General features: G+C 28.7%; 1 long non-coding RNA gene across 1 annotated transcript; it reads right to left on the bottom strand.

Moving 5' to 3' along the window:
* Window positions 1-13,160: 13,160 nt before the first annotated feature.
* Window positions 13,161-13,787, bottom strand: LOC145114836 (uncharacterized). Its single transcript, XR_013711256.1, has 3 exons — window positions 13,687-13,787; window positions 13,333-13,555; window positions 13,161-13,224 (listed from the first exon to the last, which is right to left on the bottom strand). It is a non-coding gene; the product is annotated as an uncharacterized LOC145114836 (long non-coding RNA).
* Between the last annotated feature and the right edge of the window lie 6,445 nt (window positions 13,788-20,232).

Below are 20,232 nucleotides of genomic sequence, written 5' to 3'. Positions count from 1 at the left end.
AACTAAGTCTGTCATAGTTTATATGCCTTTAAGTATAAAACCGTGTATTGAAATCCCAAACTATACCTATTATAATTTGTAGGTAGGTTATGTACTTGGTTTGTGTATTGATCAGAAAACTATGCAATTATGCTTATATGTTGAAAACGTCCCTTATGCTTAGCATGTTACAAAAGGTATGAAATATCTACATATTTTATAAAATGTGGAAACCGTATGGTTGTAATAATTGAATCAGTTTTAAGTGTGTTGAAATCCTTTTTGTATAAATTCACAAAATCATTTGTGTTTGGCTTGTATCCCCCCCCCCCCCCCGAAAACATTAAAAATAATAAAAGCATAGCGGTATGAACTCACTGTTAGTTGCGTGAAAGTGTCGGACAACGAAACTGTGAATGAAGACCCTCGGGTTGATGTACGCGGCACTTAACGGGATCCTAATAACAATTAAATACATATATGCATTTTATTAGCGAAACTATTATTTATAGTGTTGGAAAAACACTCGCTTTTGGTTTAGGAATGTTACCGGGACTCGATTGAATCGGAGAAAGCGGGTTTTCAGCTAAGTTCACGACTTAGGGTGGGTTTGCGGCCGTGAAGGGTTTCCAGCCGTGAACTGTTCTCGGCCGTGAACAGTTTACTGCTCTTGAATGGTTTACGGTCTTTGAAGGTTTGAAGGGTTCACGACATGTTCTTGATGAACTATGAAGATTTAAAGGGTTCACGGCCGTGAACTCAAGAACAACAAAGCTCGATTTGATGAAAATTTGATGTTTTGATGCTCCAAAACGAGTTCCAAGGCGGATAGAGTGCTAGATGAAGAAAAATTTGGTGTTTTCGGGTGATGATTTTTAGAGAGAGAAAGGGTGTTCGCGGCCAGAAAAGTGCAAATGAGTGGTATGGGCTCATATATATAGGGGGTTTTCATGTTCGGTGGTGGGGTCCACCCACCATGAACGGGTTTACGGCCGTGATCGGGTTCATGGCCGTGAACACCACTCGAGCCGGAATCCGCTGATTTTCGAAGGAAACTCGGGTTTTCGCGTGATTTTGTTTCCGACTCTTATAAAAATGATCTTCTAAACCATAAGAATTTAACGGAACAAATAAAATTCGTAATTTATTTAACGGAGAACGGCCAACTTTAACGGAAAAAGGTTCGTGTTTGAGTTTACAATGTAACGGGAGCAAATGAACATCCTTTCAAAGAAAATAGTACATATATTTTAAGCATTCAAAGTGTAAGAACTCATGAAATACGATGACACACATCAAGGTCTAAATATATGTGACAACCCGAAATGTCTATCTTGTACAACCATTCAATTCAATCAAAGTCAAACTCATTTCTGCTATCTTTTAGCATTGTTTAGAGCTTGTTTAAGTGTTCTAAGCCTAGTACCATCAAGGTTTGGGTTTAGGGATGAGATATCTTAAGTCATAGTATAGCATTCACGCCAATCACTCCTTCAAGAGGAGTGTACGGCCGTACACATGGGTGTACGGCCGTACACATGGGTGTACGGCCGTACACCCATCTATGGTCGTTAACTCTCACCTATATAAATGATACTTAGTCATTATTCAACACTTTTCACACTTCCAAGCCAAGAATTCGGATTCTCTCTCTACAATCATCAAAATTCTCACCTAGATCTTCATAAATGTAAGTGTTTCCTACATTAGTTTGTTGCTACATTGCTTTAACTAGTGATGAATCCATGTTTTCATTCCATAAATTTCATCTTTGGTTAGATCTTCATCTTTCACCAAGAACACCAAGAACACATACTAGTTCTTGGTGGCCGTAAACCCTTATCAAGCTTCCAAATTGTGAGTAACTGCTTCCTATGCTTGTTATCTACTAGAAACACTTGTTATTCATCTTAAAATCGACCATCTTAGCAAGAACATGAAGGTGTACGGCCGTACACACCTCATAGGGCCGTAAACCCTTGTTGATGTTCATAGTTGGCCTTAAACTTTCCTCAAAGCTAAGCATGGGACCGAGAACACTTCCATGGTGCTAGATAGGACCTTCAAACACCTCATTTGCATACTTCTTCATGAGTGTACGGCCGTACACTCATGGGCCGTGAACCCCATGGCCGTACACACCTTAGTGTGGCCGCGAACCTCTCTTATTCAATCATATGTGATTTTAACACTTAGTTTCAAGTGTTTCCTAGTCCCTAGGGTGATTCCCTATCATAACTAGTTTTGTTATACACTACTTTGATACAAATATGTGTCATTATATGCTAAATAGGATCCGTGTATACTCGAGTCTTCACTTGACACTTAGCATCCTACAACAAATCTTACGTACGCATCACTCACAACAGGTGAGTTCATACCCCTAAGCTTTTACTATTTTTCATGTTTTCAGGGGGGAATACAAACCCAATACAATTATTTTTGTGAACTTATACAAAAGAATTTCAACGAGTTTAAAACTTATGAAATCGATACAACCAAAAGACTTTCCATGTTTTATAAAATATTTAGATATTTATCCCTTTTGTAATATGTTGAGCATAAGGGACGTTTTCAATTTACAAGCATAACCACATAGTTTTCAGACCAATTCATAAATCAAAGTACATATACAAACACACAATCTATATTAGGTATAGTTTGGGAATTCAATACATGGTTATACATATACAAACACACAAACTATAATAGGTATAGTTTGGGAATTCAATACATGGTTATACATATACAAACATACAAACTATAATAGGTATAGTTTGGGAATTTAATACATGGTTATACATATACATACACACATCTTTTATAAACCTCTCCGTTATTTATAAAAAGCTTTTCCCGTATTATTACTTGTAAAGTCGTTAATCTAGTTGAGAGACACGTCTTTGGGTACAATTACATGTACTAGTGGAAGACTATCCTTATGAACCAGAGTCTCCTCGATGGAGAGCGTGAGTTTGTGTATAGATCTATACGGGACTGACAATCCCGCACCTTGCTGCTAGCTACAGTAGGACCGGCAGGTCTACGGGTGACAAAGTCATAAAAGATACTGTCGTCCGATTCGCGCCATATCAGTTAGTATGGTCATAAAACTCGCAAATAGATAAAAACGATATATTTACGTAGTAATATACTATATTTGAATAATGATTATTTAGCATAAGTATGGAAAATACATGGTTTCTTTATGAGAAATAAAACTACTATACATACTGGTATTAACCAGGGTTTTCAAACAGAACATCCTATTCATACTGCTGATAGCCAAGGTTTTCTTATAAAAAGGGATTTTACATTCACAACAGTATTATACAATTAATTTGGTGGTAAATAAACATGCAAACAAATACTTTATGGAACATTGTAACAAACTCACATGTTAGAAAATATTGGATTTTCTTAGAAAAATACAAACATTTTCACTTATTCATTAATAGGTTTTTATTACAAAAGATGCTTATGAACTCATCGGCTTTTATGCTAATACTCTCTTTCAAAACCGCTTATATTCTCAGGAAATCAGTAGACAGGTACCTTGGCAGACTTTTGAGCAGACGGAGCGTATAGAGTCTCGTCTTTCTTTTTACTACTTTTGATGTATAAAATATGAAGCAAACAAATGTAAATACTTTTTATATATATTCAATGTAATGGTTGTGTTTACCTTGATTACTATGATGCAATTGTTGTGATACTACCTATGACGTCATCCACCCCCGAACGTTTCCGCCGTTTCGGTTTGGGGTGTGACAATATAATACACATTCCAAGTCACCATGTTTGAGTTTACATTTCAACATTGCAAATACAATTGTACATGTGCAAACACCAAACATGTCCATAACGTAATGAGATCTCCAAGTCCAGGTGGTGGTAATATATAACCAAATCTAGACTTTGAGCCCAATGCCGATCTTGCTGGACATTTTCCATCAGTGTGGTGTAGAAGGTGATGGATTTTAGGACCATCGGCTCCAGGGTGGTGATGGTGATGGACATAGTGATTATTGGGGTGTAGATCATGGTGGTGGTTACGCAATTCTATGACATTGGAGGTGAGTGGTGGTAGTGGAGGATGAGTATCGGGGAGCGTATTTTAGGGTTTTTGAAGACGGGTGGTTGAGAGAAGGTGAGAGAGAGAGAGAGAGAGAGAGAGAGAGTGGAAATGCTTTATAACGTGTACATGGTATTAAAACGATTCAATTGGATATGATGAATACTTGGTCAAACTTTGACGCATTCAAAATCTTATCATCTTATGACTTTTTCATAAATATTAACCGGATAAGATTCAATATTAGACCGATTCAATTGGATATTATGAATACTTAGTCAAACTTTGACGGATTCAAAATCTTATCATCTTATGACTTTTTCATAAATATTGACCGGATAAGATTCAATATTAGACCGATTCAATTGGATATGATGAATACTTGGTCAAACTTTGACGCATTCAAAATCTTATCATCTTATGACTTTTTCATAAATATTGACCGGATAAGATTCAATATTAGACCGCTTTAATCGGATATGATGAATACTCGGTCAAACTTTGACACATTCAAAATCTTATCTTCTTATGACTTTTTCATAAATATTGACAGGATAAGATTTGATATTAGACAGATTCAATTGGATATGATGAATACTTGGTCAAATTTTGACGCATTCAAAATCTTATTATCTTATGACTTTTTCATAAATATTGACCGGATAAGATTCAATATTTTTTAATGCATAAAGTGATTGTAAATATTGCATTAAAGGCTTGTACCTCTTAAAATTCAGCCTTTGACCAAATATGTAAATTAAGGAATAAAGATAAAGTTATATATATATATATATATATATATATATATACACACACACACACGCACACACACACACACATAAATACGCCTGTGTGCACGCTCATTATTTATATAATAATAAATATACTATAATAATAAATGTGATCAGCCAATGAGAATGAAATAAAACAAAGAAAAGATAATCTTGTCTACATTTCTTTACTTCTAAAATTAATTTAATTTACTAATGTAAAATGATAATAGTAAAGAGGTTTAATTACACCTTTCAAATGATACCTTAATATATAAATAAAAGTTTCAAGCTTTGTAAATAAAAACTTGGTTATTTTAATGAAGAAGCTTTCTATTTCTAGACAAAAAATAACTTATTCTATATTTCGTTTTATTCAAATGGACTCTTTAATTTCATTGATTTAAGTTTTTTGATTTTTTAATAATATTAAATTTAATTGGTCTTATCAATTCTACCATAGATTAATATGTAATTTGTGTTACCTTATGGTTGTTAAAGTTTTAAGTTATTTTTGATTGGGTATTATGTCTCTAAATTTATATTTGTTCCAAATAAAAAGATAATTAAATGCATACGATATAGCTGCAAAAAAGCGCTTCTTCATTCATCAAACTTTTCTCTTTAACATTGTTTAAACAATGAAAGTTAGACATAGATTATTTCCATTATCTTCACAGATATATTGAGATGCCCATTTTCATTGGTAGACACACGATTAAAAATCAGCATAAAGTAGAAAACTTAATGTGTTATATTCGTTAATGAAATCCAAAATCCATCATTTATATATGTTAGAGTGCAAATAACCTGTTATTTCACGTTTCTTGTCGACAAAAAAAATACGAACATTAATGCAAAAACTATAGTAGTAACGTCCGGAGTGGTGAAACTCATATCACATTCACCATTGAAATTAAAGTTAAGATGAATAACATATGTTGCATGATTGCGTAATGTATTTGGTACATAATACAACCCTCCCAATATGATAGGATGAAGATAAATTTGCAAAAGTACATCGTTCATTAATTAGACTAGTCGTGCTTCTAGCACACATGTTTGGGGCATACACCTTGATTCCCTGGTACAATCACAACAAAAATGTAGTTTAAAGAAACGTTAAAATCTTGAATTTACAAGTAATTAATACATAATGTACAAGAATTATTGGTACCTTACTTCTACATAAGTAGAACAACCAAATAAGGAAACTAAGAAAGCACAATGAAAGATATCTAATGTCATGGAAAATTTTCAACTTCAATATTCTTGTAACGATAGAAACATGTTATGTTTGTGTGAATACTTTTACTCTTTCATTTTATTTCGCCTTTTATATGACTTCCCAAGTGAAACCTATTTAGCATTTAACTACTTTATGTTTGTAACCGACTAAATGGACATGAAAATGTTAATACTAATCTTCCTATTCTAATAAATTAATAAGTTTATTCTCCTATTGACAAGTGTCACAATATTAGAAATCCTCATTAATATTATATGCCACATGTCAACCTATTAATTCTCCATTTTAAATTTTAAATTTTAAATTTTAAATTTCCCACTCTAATTATATTAAATTAATAAATGATAATTGATTCTTCATTTCAAATTACAAATTTCAAATTTACAATCTAATTACATTAAATTAATAACATTAGAATAAAAAATAAAATAAAATTAATATATATTATAAGGTGATATAATTTCATGTATTTATTTAAATTAACGATTATAATTTTATATAATTAAAAAATATCATTTAACTACTAATTTATTTAAAACAATTTATTTGAAATAATTGATTAATAATTTTAAGTTTTTACTTTGAAAGTTTAATTAATTTTATAACCGTGGTTCTCACGGGTTATAAACTAGTAAATAAATGTATTTAGCTTCAAAACTTGATGTAACCGATCAATTGATGGTAATAGCTTTTCAAATCCAATATAAAAAAATGATAATATAAAGTCCTTACTTTCAAACATCATAATGCTTAGAAAATTTTTTGAACACATGATTGTGAAACATGCTTATAAGTTTTGAACATTTTTAGAGGAAATTCTTATAGTGAAAATGATTACCTACACTGATTTTCTAGATAAACGAACAATACGATATGTTTTCCATAGATGGACTTTATTTAGGGATTAAAAAGATCGGAAACTGTGTAATATAATTAAAAGATGAGAGAGTAGACGATTTATATTTTTTTTCTTGATTTGAAGATTACTAAACATATTTTTTCGAAGTGAACGTTTTTGAGAGAGTTCAAAAATTAGTTTAGTGAAAAATTAGGCTCCAAATTATTTCATGTCTTATATATCGATGACAACTAAAACAAGTTCAAAATTCTAAAAAACATAACATTTTCGGGTTAGGTTATTTAGTTTGTAATATTTAAAGGATACAGTACCTTTCTTATATATATCAAGAGAAAATGTTAATTTTCATGAATAACCCTCCAAACTATTTGAAGGTCGCCTCAAACTCAAGAATCATTTGAGTAGTATACACATCATTGCAAATTAATGGAAGCAAATAAACTTTACGGAAGTCTTACAAAAACCATATTATCGATGTTTAATCCAAAAAAGGATAACATCATAACCTTAATTTCAGTCTTTTTTCCAATTTATTTTCAAAATCCATCCGATCATATTTAACCAACAATAAAACATTTCACTTAAACTCAAAAGAAATCAAACGAGTACGTATATTTTGAAAATGAAGAAAAACGTTACTTTCTTAAAATGGTATATGATGTTCTTAGCATACACACAATATAATATATCAAACAACAAGTAAAGACTAAAAGAACATTTTATTTCCACTTATTAGATTGTTTTATACATTCTTTTCAGCGTTCAAGAATTTGAAAAAATATGATCTTCCCTTCAACGTGTCGTTCGATTACGACTTTTTCATCACTTACGGGTAGACACGTGTGCCGAAAGCTACATAAAAACAACACAAAATTAGTTTCAATTTGGTACACCTATCACCCGATATTTGATGTGCGATAGCAGTTCTTTAGAAAATATTCCAATAGAAAAAGAAACTTACATGGATCTGTGACAGCAGGAGTAGCATAACTAATATCGCATACACCGTTAATTTGAAAGTTAAGATCAATAGCATAAGACGCATGATTTCGCACGGTGTTAGGGTTAAAGCATGATCCTCCAGGTTGAATCTCCTTGCAGTCGAGTTGTCCATAAAGATAGTCAAGAACTTGTTGCAACTTCGGTTCGGTAGCCTCGCTTTGAGCTACACACCACGTTTTCCCCTATCCATTATCAAAACAAAAAAAAAACAAAAACATCATAATTCCATAAAATATTTTCATAATATTTTCCAATCTAAAATACTTTTTAAGTTGTTAGTACAATAATAATGAGTTTATATATATATATATATATATATATATATATATATATATATATATATATATATATATATATATATATATATATATATATATATCTTACTTGCACGGAATTGGTGCACATAATGAGGCACAAGAAAAATCCAATGAAGCATTGTGAGAATGTAAGTCTTGCCATGATTTTATAAAATATGTTGCTTTTTTAGAATGGTTTATGAAATATGTTGGGAATGTTCATTGAAATTTATAATGTTTCTGATTCGTAACCGTTTATGTTCTTAGAAATCAAAGAGTTCAACTTTGGAATTAATTATGTATATTTCGTAATTACTACGTAAGTTATACATGATTATTTACATGTACACACACAGGCACACACACACACACATATATGTATATACTAGGCGAATGCCCGCGCGTTGCGTACAAACACCTATATAGTTGAAATATTTAGAAATATATATTTTCTTAAATATAACAATAACGTTGCTGTTAAATTTGATATAATAATTCGTATACGAAGCTGATATAATATAATGATTATTTTGAATAACATCGTTTGAATGACCTCTACCTGCGGGTTACTCATGAATGAAAATAAAAAATAATATATGGTTTAATGTTATTTATAGTTGTTGTTATTGTTAATTAAATTTTTTAAATTTATTAGCTTAACGTTTTAATTTCTATCATTATAATTATTTAAAACATCAAACATTGTTTTTAGTTTTTCAAAAGTAACAATATAATCATTTATATAGTGTTATTTTTAACGATTGGTATTGTAAGCTATTTATTTGAAAACTTTTAATGATTACAAAAATATCTTTAAGAAATATTTTAGTTAAATTGAGATTAAAATTTAGTTTTTGTATTTAGCACTACAATTTATCACTTTTAACTATTCACAAAATATTTTTTGGGTTTATTAAGTGGAACTAAAATTTATATTTAAGTTGACCATGTAATGTTATATTTAAATTAACAATTTAAGTATTTTATTCAAACTGTTCAAAAGTTGTAGTTTTAAACTCATAATGGTTTACATACAACAACATATTAAATCTATTAAATTAAGTATAATATATTAAAAGTTAAAGACATAACTTGATAAGTAGAAGTAAAAATATTATTTTAAAACTGAAATTTAGTTTATTTATGATTACATTTTAGGTTTGATATTTATTTAACCTTATTAACCAACTTATAATCATTAATAGAAAGATACTACAGTTTATCACCTTTAACTATTTACAAAATATTCTTTTTGTGGTTTAAGTTGAAGTAAAATTTATATTTAAGTTGACCCTATAATATTATATTTAAATTAACAATTGGAGTATTTTATCCAAACTATTTAAAAATTATAGGTTTAAAATGATAATGGTTTACATATAACAACATTTTAAAACTAATAAATTAAGTATAATATGTTAAAACTTAAAGACATAACTTTATAAGTAAAAGTAAAGATATTATTTTAATAATGAAATTTAGTTTATATATGATAACACTTTAGGTTAGATATTTATTTAACCTTATTAACCAAGTTATAATCATTATTAAAGAGAAATTGAAAAGTCATGGGAGTTTCAAATGAATGTGGTTAAAGGAAAAATGCTTTCTTTATAAGTATACTAGGCGAATGTCCGCGCGTTGCGCATAAACACCTATATAGTTGAAGTCTTTACAAATATATGTTTTTTAAAAATAGCAATAATGTTGTTGTTAAATTTGATATAATATTTCGTATACTAAATTGATATAATGTATTGATTATTTTGAATTATATGATAATATATACATCTATTATAACTGCATAATCTCAATCGTTTGAATAACTTCTATCCGCGAGTTATACATGAATTAAATTAAATATAATATATGGTTTAATGTTATTTATAGTTGTTGTTATTGTTAATTAATTTTTTATTTGCTTAATGTTTTAATTTTTATCATTATAATTATTTAAAACATCAAACATTGTTTTTTGATTTTAAAGGTAACAATATAATCATTTATATCGAGTTATTTTTAACTATTGTCATTGTAAGTTGTTTTAAGCTACTTATTTGAAAACTTTTAACGATTATAAAAATATCGTTAGGAAATATTTTAGTTAAATTGAGATTACAATTTAGTTATTGCATTTATCACTAAAAATTATCAATTTTAACTATTTACAAAATATTCATTGGTTTTTTAAGTGGAACTGAAATTTATATTTAAGTTGACATTGTAATGTTATATTTAAAATAACAATTTAAGTATTTTGTCCAAACTGTTCAAAACTTGTAGCTTTAAACTGATAATAGTTTAGATACAACAACATATTAAATATAATAAATTAAGTATAATATGTTAAAAGTTAAAGACAATACTTTATAAGTAATAGTAAATATATTATTTTAAAATTGAAATTTAGTATATTTATGATTACACTTTAGGTTTGATATTTATTTAACCTTGTTAACTGACTTATAATCATTATTTGAAAACCACTACAAATAATAATTTAACTATTTACAAAATATTATTTGGGTTGTTTAAATTAAACTAAAATTTATATTTAAGTTGACCCTGTAATGTTATATTCAAATTAATAATTTAAGTATTTTATATAAATTGTTCCAAAATTATATCTTTAAAATGATAATGGTTTACATCCAACAATATATTAAAACTAATAAATTAAGTATAATATGTTAAAGTTAAAAAAAACAATTAATAAGTAGAAGTAAATATATTATTTTAATATTGAAATTTAGTTTATATGTGATTACACTTTAGGTTTGATATTTATTTAACCTTATTAATCAACTTATAATTATTATTAGAAAGAAATTGAAAAGTCATGGGAGTTTCAAATGAATGTGGTGAAAGGAAAAATACATGGGAGTTTCAAATGAATGTGGTGAAAGAAAAAATGTTTCCTTTATAATATAGTATAGTATGATATATATATATATATATATATATATATATATATATATATATTTCATAATTACTTCTAAGTTATGCGCGGACCAATAACTCGGACAATAACCAGGGCCATGACTATGACTATGACTATGACTATGACTATGACTATGACTATGACTATGACAATGACTATGACTATGACTATGACTATGACTATGACTATGACTATGACTATGACTATGACTATGACTATGACTATGACTATGACCGGTGTTGACGTCGAGTTTTTAAAATTAGCTTAGGTTTTATATCTTGTGGATTTGGTAAAAATATCAAATGTAGCACCACTAAGTATGATCAACATATCAAAGTGTTGGTGATCAAGTTTTATCATTATTGATTACGATGTTTACGCCTATTTTCATTCGTTTATTTGTTTACTTTTTATATGTTTGTTTATGTTCATATGTGTTCACTTATTTTTATTTGTCGTTCATTTGTTTATGCTTCTTTATGTTAGTTTGATTAAAACACATAAACGAAAGAAGATGAACACAATCATTTATGTTAGTTCAAAAACAAGTTGTTAGGAACCGACTTATATATGTCATGTGGGTATTAGCCAATCCAAGAAAATGTTTAATATCCCATTTATTACAAACCATAGGGCATGTCATTAGTGCATTAGACCAATAGTCGAGCCAAAATCAGTGTCATACTACAAATATTGCGACTTATTGTCCCACCCAGACAATTGCAACAAATTGGACCATAAACTTATTCTTGGGTTAAGTGAAAGAATTAGTAACTTACTTATGTCATAATAAGAATAAATTAAAATTTTAATGCTGCAATAATTGAAAAAATATGTGGTATTTGCATGTATGTATTTCTCTGTGTGCATCTGTGTGTAAGTGAATGTTAAGAGCACATAAAACAAAAAAACTATGTTAAAGCATTATTTATCCGTACTAAAAATTATGTAATTGTCACATGCATGGAGGTTTAACAGAGAATTGAGATTTTTTCTAATCTCTTAAGTGATCGTTTAAACCCTGTAACCATGGACCTTTCTTATGTAATTGTCACATGCATGGAGGTTTAACAGATATTTGAGCTTTTTTCTGATCTCTTAAGTGATCGTTTGAACCCGGTAACCATGGACCTTTCTTACGAATTCCACCTCTCAACTATTAGTATTCCTCTGCGTCTCAAATCTATATCAAATAGATACATAATTAACCAAAATCCCCACCATCCAGATGGCCCACATGGAACCTACTATATTTTCATCACATATAACGTATATTGCAGTGCACTGGCAATATTTTAGGCATCTTTTATACACTAGCTTTAAATAAACTTCATCAGTATAACTTAATGGACATGTGAATTTGTGTTCTTCAAAAGTGGCTCTAATTACTTGATCCAACAAGGTAAATGAAATTTGGGTAACATCCTTCTTTGGTTTTTCACAAAAGTTCCACAGGTTTTAAGCTATCTCTCTCTCTCTCTCTCTCTCTCTCTCTCTCTCTCTCTCGTGTGTTCGTGTGTGTATCAAGAGAAAATGTTAATTTTCATGAATAACCCTCCAAACTATTTGAAGGTCGCCTCAAACTCAAGAATCATTTGAGTAGTATACACATCATTGCAAATTAAGGGAACCAAATAAACTTTACAGAAGTCTTACAAAAAACCATATTATCGATGTTTAATCCAAAAAAGGATAACATCATAACCTTAATTTCAGTCTTTTTTTCCAATTTATTTTCAAAATCCATCTAATAATATTTAACCAACAATAAAACATTTCACTTAAACTTCAAAAGAAATCAAACGAGTACGTATATTTTGAAAATGAAGAAAAACGTTAATTTCTTAAAATGGTATATGATGTTCTTAGCATACACACAATATAATATATCAAACAACAAGTGAAGACTAAAAGAACATTTTATTTCCACTTATTAGATTGTTTTATACATTCTTTTCAGCGTTCAAGAATTTGAAAAAATACGATCTTCCCTTCAACGTGTCGTTTGATTACGACTTTTTCATCACTTACGGGTAGACACATATGCCGAAAGCTACATAAAAACAACACAAAATTAGTTTCAATTTGGTACACCTATCACCCGATATTAAAGTGCGAGAGCAGTTCTTTAGAAAATATTTCAATAGAAAAAGAAACTTACATGGATCTGTGACAGCAGGAGTAGCATAACTAATATCGCATACACCGTTAATTTGAAAGTTAAGATCAATAGCATAAGACGCATGATTTCGCACAGTGTTATGGTTAAAGCATGATCCTCCAGGTTGAATCTCCTTGCAGTCGAGTTGTCCATAAAGATAGTCAAGAACTTGTTGCAACTTCGGTTCGGTAGCCTGGCTTTGAGCTACACACCACGTTTTCCCCTATCCATTATCAAAACAAAAAAAAACAAAAACATCATAATTCCATAAAATATTTTCATAATATTTTCCAATCTAAAATACTTTTTAAGTTGTTAGTACAATAATAATGAGTTTTTTTATATATATCTTACTCGCACGGAATTGGTGCACATAATGAGGCACAAGAAAAAGCCAATGAAGCACAGTGAGAATGTAAGTCTTGCCATGATTTTTTAAAATATGTTGCTCTTTTATAATGGTTTATGAAATATGCCGGGAATGTTCATTGAAATTTATAATGTTTCTGATTCGTAACCGTTTATGTTCTTACAAATCAAAGAGTTCAAATTTGGAATTAATTATGTATATTTTGTAATTACTACGTAAGTTATACATGATTAATTACATGTACACACACACACACACACACACATATATATATATATATATATATATATATATATATATATATATATATATTTCATAATTACTTCTAAGTTATGCACGGACCAATAACTCGGACAATAACCAGGGCCATGACCATGACCGTTGTTGACGTCGAGTTTTTAAAATTAGCTTAGGTTTTATATCTTGTGGATTTGGTAAAAATATCAAATGTAGCACCACTAAGTATGATCAAAATATCAAAGTGTTGGTGATCAAGTTTTATCATTATCGATTACGATGTTTACGCCTATTTTCATTCGTTTATTTGTGTACGTTTTATATGTTTGTTTATGTTCATATATGTTCACTTATTTTTATTTGTCGTTCATTTGTTTATGCTTCTTTATGTTAGTTTGATTAAAAAACATAAACGAAAGAAGATGAACACAATCATTTATGTTAGTTCACAAATAAGTTGTTAGGAGCCGACTTATATATGTCATGTGGGTATTAGCCAATCCAAGAAAATGTTTAAGATCCCATTTATTACAAACCATAGGGCATGTCATTAGTGCATTAGACCAATAGTTGAGCCAAAATCAGTGTCATACTACAAATATTGCGACTTATTGTCCCACCCAGACAATTGGAACAAATTGGACCATAAACTTATTCTTTGGTTAAGTGCAAGAATTAGTAACTTACTTATGTCATAATAAGAATAAACTAAAATTTTAATGTTGCAATAATTGAAAAAATATGTGGTATTTGCATGTATGTATTTCTCTGTGTGCATGTTGAGAGCACATAAAACAAAAAAACAATGCTAAAACATTATTTATCCGTACTAAAAATTATGTAATTGTCACATGCATGGAGGTTTAACAGAGATTTGAGCTTTTTTCTAATCTCTTAAGTGACCGTTTAAACCCTGTAACCATGGACCTTTCTTATGTAATTGTCACATGCATGGAGGTTTAACAGATATTTGAGCTTTTTTCTGATCTCTTAAGTGATCGTTTGAACCCGGTAACCATGGACCTTTCTTACGAATTCCACCTCTCAACTATTAGTATTCCTCTTCGTCTCAAATCTATATCAAATAGATACATAATTAACCAAAATTCTCACCATCTAGATGGCCCACACGGAACCTACTATATGTTCATCACATATAACGTAAATTGCAGTGCACTGGCAATATTTTAGGCATCTTTTATACACTAGCTTTAAATAAACTTCATCAGTATAATTTAATGGACATGTGAATTTGTGTTCTTCAAAAGTGGCTCTAATTACTTGATCCAACAAGGTAAATGAAAATTGGGTAACATCCTTCTTTGGTTTTTCACAGAAGTTCCACTGGTGTTAAGCTCTCTCTCTCTCTCTCTCTCTCTCTCTCTCTCTCTCTCTCTCTCTCTCTCTCTCTCTCTCTCTCTCGTGTGTGTATCCATAGAAAATGTTAATTTTCATGAATAACCCTCCAAACTATTTGAAGGTCGCCTCAAACTCAAGAATCATTTGAGTAGTATACACATCATTGCAAATTAATGGAAGCAAATAAACTTTACAGAAGTCTTACAAAAAATCATATTATCGATGTTTAATCCAAAAAAGGATAACATCATAACCTTAATTTCAGTCTTTTTTCCAATTTATTTTCAAAATCCATCAAATCATATTTAACCAACAATAAAACAGTTCACTTAAACTCAAAAGAAATCAAACGAGTACGTATATTTTGAAAATGAAGAAAAACGTTACTTTCTTAAAATGGTATATGATGTTCTTCGCATACACACAATATAATATATCAAACAACAAGTAAAGACTAAAAGAACATTTTATTTCCACTTATTAGATTGTTTTATACATTCTTTTCAGCGTTCAAGAATTTGAAAAAATACGATCTTCCCTTCAACGTGTCGTTTGATTACGACTTTTTCATCACTTACGGGTAGACACATGTGCCGAAAGCTACATAAAAACAACACAAAATTAGTTTCAATTTGGTACACCTATGACCCGATATTTAATGTGCGAGAGCAGTTATTTAGAAAATATTCCAATAGAAAAAGAAACTTACATGGATCTGTGACAGCAGGAGTAGCATAACTAATATCGCATACACCGTTAATTTGAAAGTTAAGATCAATAACATAAGACGCATGATTTCGCACAGTGTTAGGGTTAAAGCATGATCCTCCAGGTTGAATCTCCTTGCAGTCGAGTTGTCAACAAAGATAGTCAAGAACTTGTTGCAACTTCAGTTCGGTAGCCTGGCTTTGAGCTACACACCAAGTTTTCCCCTATCCATTATCAAAATAACAAAAACAAAAACATCATAATTCCATAAAATATTTTCATAATATTTTCCAATCTAAAATACTTTTTAAGTTGTTAGTACAATAATAATAAGTTTATATATATATATATATATATATATATATATATATATCTCTTACTTGCACGGAATTGGTGCACATAACGAGGCACAAGAAAAAGCCAATGAAGCACAGTGAGAATGTAAGTCTTGCCATGATTTTATAAAATATGTTGCTCTTTTAGAATGGTTTATGAAATATGTTGGGAATGTTCATTGAAATTTATAATGTTTCTGATTCGTAACCGTTTATCATCTTAAAAATCAAAGAGTTCAACTTTGGAATTAATTATGTAGATTTTGTAATTACTACGTAAGTTATACATTATTAATTACATGTACACACACACACATATATATATATATATATATATATATATATATATATATATATATATATATATATCATAATTACTTCTAAGTTATGCACGGACTAAAAACTCGGACAATGACCATGAACATGACCATGACCGTTGTTGACGTCGAGTTGTTAAAATTTGGTTAGGTTTTATATCTTGTGGATTTGGTAAAAATATCAAATGTAGCACCACTAAGTATGATCAACATATCAAAGTGTTCGTGATCAAGTTTTATCATTATTGATTACGATGTTTACGCCTATTTTCATTCGTTTATTTGTTTACGTTTTATATGTTTGTTTATGTTCATATATGTTCACTTATTTTTATTTGTCGTTCATTTGTTTATGCTTCTTTATGTTACTTTGATTAAAAAACATAAACGAAAGAAGATGAACACAATCATTTATGTTAGTTCAAAAACAAGTTGTTAGGAACCGACTTATATATGTCACTAGGCGAATGGCCGCGCGTTGCGCAGAAACACCTATATAATTGAAGTATTTACAAATATATGTTTTTTTTAAATATAACATTAACATTGTTGTTAAATTTGATATACTAATTTGTATACTAAATTGATATAATATATTGATTATTTTGAATTATATGATAATATATATCTATTATAACTTCATAATCCCAATCGTTTGAATGATTTGTACCCGCGAGTTACACATGAATAAAATTAAATATAATATATGATTTAATGTTATTTATAGTTGTTGTTATTGTTAATTAATTTTTTAAAATTTATTTTTCTTAATGTTTTAATTTCTATCATTATAATTATTTAAAACATCAAACATTGTTTTTTTATTTTAAAGCTAACCATATAATCATTTTTATAGAGTTATTTTTAACTATTGTTATTATAAGTTATTATAAGTTATTATAAGTTACTTATTTGGAAACTTTTAACGATTATAAAAAAAATATTTTTGAAATATTTTAGTTAAATTGAGATTACAATTTACTTTTTTGGCATTTATCACTTTTAACTATTTATAAAATATTCTTTGGTTTTTTAAATAGAACAAAAATTTATATTTGAGTTGACATTGTAATGCGCAGAAACATCTATATAGGTGAAGTCTTTACAAATATTCATTTTAAATATAACACTAACGTTGTTGTTAAATTTAATATAATAATTCGTATACTAAATTGATATAATATATTGATTATTTTGAATTATATGATAATATATACATCTATTATAGCGTCATAATCTTAATCGTTTGAATAACTTCTACCCGCGAGTTACACATTAATAAAATTAAATATTATATATGGTTTAATATTATTTATAGTTGTTGTTATTGTTAACTAATTTTTTAAAATTTAGTTGCTTAATGTTTTAATTTCTATCATTATAATTATTTAAACACCAAACATTATTTCTTAATTTTAAAGGTAACAATATAATCATTTATATAGATTTATTTTTAACTATTGTTATTGTAAGTTATTTTAAGCTACTTATTCGAAAAGTTTTAACGATTATAAAACTATCTTTAGGAAATATTTTAGTTAAATTGATATTACAATTTAGTTTTTCCATTTATCACTAAAATTTCTCACTTTTAACTATTTACAAAATATTCTTTGCTTTTTTTAGTGGAACTAAAATTTATATTTAAGTTGACACTGTAATGTTATATTTAAATTAACAATTTAAGTATTTTGTCCAAACTGTTCAAAAGTTGTAGCTTTAAACTGATAATGGTTTACATACAACACCATTTTAAATCTAATAAATTAAGTATAATATGTTAAAATTTAAAGACATAACTTTCAATATAGAAGTAAAGATTTTATGTTAAAATAGAAATTTAGTCTATTTATGATTACACTTTAGGTTTGATATTTATTTAAGCTTATTATCCATCTGATAATCATTATTAGAAAGACACTATAATTTATCACTTTTAACTATTTATAAAATATTCTTTGGGTTGTTTAAGTTAAACTAAAACTTATATTTAAGTTGACCATGTAATGTTATATTTTAATTAATAGTTTAACTATTTTATACAAATTGTTCAAAAATTATACCTTTAAAATGATAATGGTTTACATCCAAGAATATATTAAAACTAATAAATTAAGTATAATATGTTTAAAGTTAAAAAACATAATTTTATAAGTAGAAGTAAAGATATTATTTTAATATTGAAATTTAGTTTATATATGGTTACACTTTAGGTTTGATATTTATTTAACCTAATTTACCAAATTATTATTATTATTATAAAGAAATTGAAAAGTCATGGGAGTTTCAAATGAATGTGGTGAAAGGAAAAAAAGAATGAGAGTTTCAAATGAATGTGGTGAAAGGAAAAATGCTTTCTTTATAAGTATATAATGAAATGATGTGGGTATTAGCCAATCCAAGAAAATGTTTAAGATCCCATTTATTACAAACCATAGGGCATGTAATTAGTGCATTAGACAAATAGTCGAGCCAAAATCAGTGTCATACTACAAATATTGCGACTTATTGTCCCACCCAGACAATTGGAAAAAATTGGACCATAAACTTATTCTTGGGTTAAGTGCATGAATTAGTAACTTACTTATGTCATGATAAGAATAAATTAAAATTTTAATGCAACAATAATTGAAAAAATATGTGGTATTTGCATGTATGTATTTCTCTGTGTGTGCATCTGTGTGTAAGTGAATGTTGAGAGCACATAAAACAAAAAAACTATGCTAAAACATTATTTATCCGTACTAAAAATTATGTAATTGTCACATGCATGGAGGTTTAACAGAGATTTGAGCTTTTTTCTAATCTCTTAAGTGATCGTTTAAACCCTATAACCATGGACCTTTCTTATGTAATTGTCACATGCATGGAGGTTTAACAGAGATTTGAGCTTTTTTTCATCTCTTAAGTGATCGTTTGAACCCGGTAACCATGGACCTTTCTTACGAATTCCACCTCTCAACTATTAGTATTCCTCTTCATCTCAAATCTATATCAAATAGATACATAATTAACAAAAATTCTCACCATCTAGATGGCCCACACGGAACCTACTATGTGTTCATCACATATAACGTAAATTGCAGTGCACTGGCAATATTTTAGGCATCTTTTATACACTAGCTTCAAAATAAACTTCATGAGTATAATTTAATGGACATGTGAATTTGTGTTCTTCAAAAGTGGCTCTAATTACTTGATCTAACAAGGTAAATGAAATTTGGGTAACATCCTTCTTTGGTTTTTCACAGAAGTTCCACAGGTGTTAAGCGCTCTCTCTCTCTCTCTCTCTCTCTCTCTCTCTCTCTCTCTCTCTCTCTCTCTCTCTCGTGTGTGTGTATCAATAAAAAATGTTAATTTTCATGAATAACCCTCCAAACTATTTGAAGGTCGCCTCAAACTCAAAAATCATTTGAGTAGTATACACATCATTGCAAATTAATGGAAGCAAATAAACTTTACAAAAGTCTTACAAAAAACCATATTATCGATGTTTAATCCAAAAAAGGATAACATCATAACCTTAATTTCAGTCTTTTTTCAAATTTATTTTCAAAATCCATCAAATCATATT

The sequence above is a fragment of the Lactuca virosa genome, chromosome 5, assembly GCF_052849685.1.
Source record: "Lactuca virosa cultivar CGN04683 chromosome 5, Lactuca_virosa_CGN04683_v6, whole genome shotgun sequence".
NCBI lineage: Eukaryota > Viridiplantae > Streptophyta > Magnoliopsida > Asterales > Asteraceae > Lactuca > Lactuca virosa.
Note: the sequence above shows the minus strand (reverse complement) of the source record. Positions and strands in the feature narration are given on the sequence as shown.